The sequence below is a fragment of the Pyxicephalus adspersus genome, chromosome 11 (genome assembly GCF_032062135.1).
Source record: "Pyxicephalus adspersus chromosome 11, UCB_Pads_2.0, whole genome shotgun sequence".
Lineage (NCBI taxonomy): Eukaryota > Metazoa > Chordata > Amphibia > Anura > Pyxicephalidae > Pyxicephalus > Pyxicephalus adspersus.
In genome coordinates, this window is record NC_092868.1 from 40,035,005 (window position 1) to 40,041,004 (window position 6,000).

The following is a 6,000-nucleotide window of genomic DNA, read 5'->3' on the forward strand; positions in this document are numbered from 1 at the left end:
GAATTGGTTGATTTATGTTTTCCCAATGCTGAATGGCATTTAGGGTCAAATGCAAAGGATTCCAACACTTTAACCGCTTTTGCTCTCAGACTTGTATATCTCGATGAACCAGAACAATTTCATTGACTGTCATGTCTTGGGTAGAGGTACTTTTATTGTAGAACCATTCTCCGCTCTCACTGCAGTGTTACATTCTTGTGAAAGCCATATTTGACTCATTGAATTAAAGAAGCAAAGGGACTGAACCCTAACCTACCATTCATGATGCCAATTTATCATCTACCTCATCTTTACTATTTCCTCTGAAATGTATTTGTAGCAATCATCCTTTAATGCTTCCAGAAATGTTTCAGCTAGCAGCTCATGGCATGTCTGACCCTGTCTAGAAAAGCACTTACTTTGAGAGCGGTCCCTGCATCAATAATGTATTAATCTTTGGTTTGCGTTATATCCTTTATCTCGGGATAATTTTAAACACATTGCACTTGAGGAGACTTTATAAACCTTTTTGATGTCTAGATAGTTTCCGTTTATCTAAGGATTCATCCTTACCTTACACATCCATCATAATGAATAACCCTACCAAAATGACAGTTATCCATTAAGGGCATATTCACACCAATGTCTTGCAATGACAAGCAGTAATGTACTCCAATGCAGCTTGCAAGCATACCTAAATGCACATGTGTTTCAGTGCACTGGAATGCATAGTTCAGTCAAAAGTTTATCACATGAAAATAACACAAATATGGTGAGTGTTGCCTAAAGAAGATTACATGCCTGTGAAAGAATTTGGAATCTGGAATCTCCCCTCTGTACCTGTGAGAAGGAGAATTGCATTTTCATGGCTGCCACATTAACAGTTTTAAAAATGACTTGGACCAAGTATGTGGGTCAGGAAGGGGAAATCTTTCCAATGGAGACACCTGTTTCAATGATAGCTAAGGAAAGATTTCACTTGGAAGAGATTTTCTAACACCTCTTGTTGTTCCTGTGAGGCAGAATGTTAACAGAAAACTACCCAACAGTAAAAAAAAAAAAAAAAAAAAATTGACAGAAGTTTTACCCAATCCCTACTCTATAAAATAGGTTCAACTATAGATATATCTTCACCTATCAACAATTTTGTCTCTGAAGCTGTTAGGGTTGCTAAAATGCAAATCAGAATATCTCTAAAAGCAAATATGTAAAATAAATTGTTGCCTTTGCTAGCCTTGCTTTAAGGTTATTGGGCATGAAGTGACAGCCGGATCTTGTTTGTGCCCATATCCGCCCATTGACAGATAGATATGATGAGGGTAAGTGGATCCTTTTCATTTTAAAGATACGAAAGCTCTATCCTCGTAAACATATTTTTTTAGTCCTTTCTCAGACTCCATTGGAATTATGTTACGCGGTCAGCTAGCGCTTCCTGGAGTCATTCTTCACATCATTCGTCTTCTTCCCATTCCCTGAACAAAATTCCCATTAATGGTGCAATCCCCTTGTTAGACACAGTAATCGGTGACCAGTCAAGTCAATTAATTTCATTATACTGATGTCTATAGGTATTCATGGATTCTTTTTTTTGCCAGGACTATAGATGGGGGAGGCTGTTGAAAGGGATCAATCCCTTGGGATGTCTAGAAGTGAAGTCAGGGACATTATGCTTGCACACAAATAGAGAGACATTAACATATTTGGCGTGATAAAAAGCAATGGTGGGGATAAAAAGCAATGGTAGGTATCCAAGTGATACAACTGGCAGTTCAGCCTGGGGAACAATGGGATTATTAACCCTTTTACTGTCAGAGGACCTTTCCCTGTAATAAAGATGACAGCTCCCGTGTCTGACAGCAGGGCCTCGGTCGGTACCTTTTTTCAGTCTCATTACTGTTCTACATGTATATTTTAACCCCTGCGCCCTGAGAGAATCCTATTCGTGCCGCGGATCTGTTATTACAAGGATGAGAATTAAACTCTGGAGATGTCACATATGGCTGAGCTGAGAGTGAGAATCCCCATTGGGAACATTATCATACAGATCAGCATTATAATAAACCAGGGCAGCTATCATCCCAACTGCGATTGACCTCACACTCAGGGGAGGCCTCTAATGAATAGGTGACATATATTAATTCTGTGCAGTACATGGCACGCAACCATTGCAGTCTTCCTGTGGGTCACGTCTCCAGGGAATTCGTATAATGCACACAATGATGAGTCTTTTCATGGCAGCAATAAAGTGCTGTTATTAAGGAATTAGGGGTCATGTTACAGCCAAGGGTACAGGTTGACATTTCTGGTTTATGGGATACACCTACCTAGATTGATATCCATTTTGTCATGTTAAGTGCAAGCATTCTAGTTAATAAATACATGCAAAATCTACATATATGTGCAATGCGTGTCACAGAGGTGACAGTTCTCACCTTTGCTGTGTCTTTATATACCTTGCCAGCATCACCCAGATTTCACATTTACTTCCTGCAATAAGATTGTCTCAGAGATGACTCAAATGAGGCACAGTTGGGAGCAATGATTTTGGATGACCCGGCAATAGGAATGCCTCTGACCAATCAGATATTACCAGTACAATCAACCATACCATATGGAGGTGGATAGAATTTAGGTGTTTCCTTCTGGTCATGAGTGGTTATCCCAATTTCTTTCCCCATTCAACACAACTCCAATGAGTCCATTTCTAAATGTTTTTATTATTAAAGCTCTCCAAGACTGGAGAAGATACACTTTCATCAGTGAACCTAGGTGATCCAGCAAACCTGCAATGTATCTGGTGCAGGATTATTATATTATATTATAGCAAATTACTTTTAAGAAAGCTATTCCAGGTTTGCTGGATCACCCAGGTTCACTGACTGAAGTGTATCTTCTCCAGCCTTGGAGAGCTTTATTAAATCGGGCCCATAGCTCCAACTAGGAAAATGTATGACTTGTGAGCAAAAGATAATTCAAACATTTTCTATGTGTATGTTGTGGGTAAACATTTTGTGAAAACATTATTATATGGAGTTTTGTTTTAAGCTGCCCAGGTGTCAAAAAGCCATCACAAACTATATATAGCTTGTACCAGACAATGTCCTATGTAAGTGGATGGTTAAACCTTTCCCACACTGCTAACAAGTAGATTTTTTTCATGTTTCCATTGTAGGCAGAGTTTTATTGTGACAATTATAATAACAATATTTTGTCTTCATACACATCCAGGCCTCATTCTTCAGCAGATCATACAAGACCTCATCTCTAAACAATATGTCCACACAGGAAAAGAATGATGGTTTAATTATTACAAACATTATTTCCTTCAGCTTTGTTCATCATACAATCAGTATTTATCAATCTCTATCAGAATCCAGTAATATATTGTGTTATCATTTTCCTTTTGCAGTCATCGTGTTGAGTCTGTGTGTACTGTGGGATTGTCTGCTCGGATTTACCTTACTAGGCGAAACTTGACTTGAGTTTCTTTCGGAAACCACAGACGTGTGTGTACAAGATTATATCCTTAACCGCCTGACCTGAACGTTTCCTGTAGGTTGTGATGAAACCAAAAATCATTTCCGCAATGTCCAACTGTTATGTGCAGATTGTGAATATTCACTTAATGAGATTGTGGTATTCTACAAAGTGCTTTACAGTGGGATTTGAACTTTGCATGGGGAGAATATAAACGTGAGGATGCCGTAGAGAATGAGAATGTACCCCATCAATTGTGTCACAATGTAACTTAATATTATTATCGAACAGGATTTATTCAGCTCCAACATATTACACAGCGCTGTACATTAAATAGGGGTCGCAAATGACAGACGAATACAGACAGTGACACAGGAAGAGAAGAGGACCCTGTCCTGAAGAGCTTACAATCTAGGAGGTGGGGGAAGTAACACAAAATAGAATGAGAGATATGTAGTGGTGGGAAGTAGTGAGGGTTTTAAAAGACAAAAGACGCGTAGGCAAGTTTGAAAATATCAGTTTTGAGTGCTCTTTCAAATGAGAAAGTAGGAGCAAGCTGAATAGGACGAGGAATACCATTCCAGAGAGTTGGGGCAGCTCTAGAGAAGTCTTGTATCCGTGCGTGTGATGAGGTTATGAGTAAGTCATTAGTAGGTCATTGGAGGAGCGGAGAGAGCGGCAGGGGGAGTATTTTTTAACCATGTCAGAGATGTAAGTGGGACAATAACTGTGGAGGGATTTGAAGGCAAAGCACAGGAGCTTGAATTTGATTCTAAGGTGAAATGGAAGCCAATGGAGAGAACTACAAAGAGATGCAGTGGAAGAGGAGCGGAGGGAAGGATGGATGAGTCTGGCTGCAGCCAATCTATTCATGATAGATTGTAGAGGAGAGAGTCGGGTTAGTGGAATACCAGCGAGAAGGAGGTTACAGTAGTCCAGACGGGAGATGATAAGAGCATTTACAAGGAGTTTGGTGGTCTCAGGGGATAGGTAGGGGTGGATTTTGGCGATGTTGCGTAGGTGAAAGTGACAGGACCTGGAAATGTTCTGAATATGGGGGGTAAATGAGAGGGCAGAGTCAAAGGTGACACCAAGACAACGTGCCTGAGGGGAGGGCCGAATAACAGTTTTGTTTATAGTTAGAAATATGTCAGGGGGGGATTTAGAATTTGAGGGAATAGAGCTGCAATTGGAGGCAGGGCCAAATCTGCCTGGTAGGGCAAGAGACCTCATTTTGTCCCCTGTAGTCAAGTAACTCTTGGGGGTCTTGTCCCTCCCCTATCCTGAGTGGACAGTTATTAGAGAAGCAGCACACTACCCCTCCCCTATCCTGTGATAAAAGAGAAGGAGCACTTTGTTTAGATCATCTGTCACTCTGCTCTGTGCTTCGATCAGTATGCACACTGCCACCCTTGCACTATATTTATTATTCCAAAGGCTCACTATGGCAATACCAGGACTGTTTCTGGGTGATTCTGTGTCCCAGCCCCCCTTGTTTGCCAATGTTGCTGGTCTCCTTTCCTCACTCCTCTTCCTTTGCAAAGCAATACAGAATAGCATAATTGGCACAGCTTTCCTGTTTCTGCACCCCTGCAGACATCCCAATACCAGACTTGGACCATGACGGAGGGATTTTTGGGCATTGCAACAGGCATGCTATGGCTACAACAATGCACTTCCCTGTGATGAGTTGCAAGAATGAGTAAGAGGGATCAGCAGTTTGGATTTTCAGGGTGGTGGACATGAGGGAGCAGTACAGCACCCTCCATCAGGTGGCGCTCTACCTCTCACCTCTGTAGCTAGGCAGGTAGCGCTCTACCTCTCACCTCTGTATCTAGGCTTGGCACTGCTTGCAGGTGAACTCCCCCTGCCCACAGTGGTTCCTTCCACTGAATCATACATCACTACAGCAGGGGCAGACTAGCGGGATAAACCATTATATGTGGCGGGGGTGCGAGTATTCTATGTATCAGGATAAGTAAATAATTGGAACATCATCTGGGGGTGAGATAAGGAATCTGTATTTAAATTTGCAATGACAGGGTCACTTGATATTAATAATCCATATCTCAATGGATGCAGCATATATATTACAATCTTTTATGAGATTCACCCAAACTTTTACCTTTCCCCAGTATTGGAGCACACATCTGGGATCTGTGACAGCCGCTCCAGCCCACAGCCACGTTTGCTGGCAGCAGCAGCCGGCACAGAGGGCGCCATGTCTGGAATCCTCCCCGGTGCCGGGCTGTGGGAAAGTTCTGGCACACGTGCTTGTGTGAGTGTGTGCGCAGGGCACGTGTGCTGCGGCAGCTCGGACCTCCTCCCCCCACCTCCCCCGGGCCTCCCGCGCTCCTCCCCTCCCCCGGGCCGGCCTGTGCACCGCACTGTGTGTAGAGGTCGTGAGAACACGGCGAACCCAGCTGCCTGCGGCCGGGCGCGGCGCCAGCCGGATAATCCCTTCCTGGCAGGGCTGCGCCTCGTCTCAGTCAGCAGGTCGCGGGAGCGCGCCGTGTGCTGAGGAGCCAAGCGAGCTCGTGACGT

General features: G+C 43.1%; 1 long non-coding RNA gene across 1 annotated transcript; it reads right to left on the reverse strand.

Moving 5' to 3' along the window:
- Positions 1-3,266: 3,266 nt before the first annotated feature.
- LOC140340621 (uncharacterized) lies at positions 3,267-5,768 on the reverse strand. The gene is made up of 2 exons (XR_011922690.1): positions 5,582-5,768; positions 3,267-3,529 (listed from the first exon to the last, which is right to left on the reverse strand). It is a non-coding gene; the product is annotated as an uncharacterized lncRNA (long non-coding RNA).
- Positions 5,769-6,000: the final 232 nt, after the last annotated feature.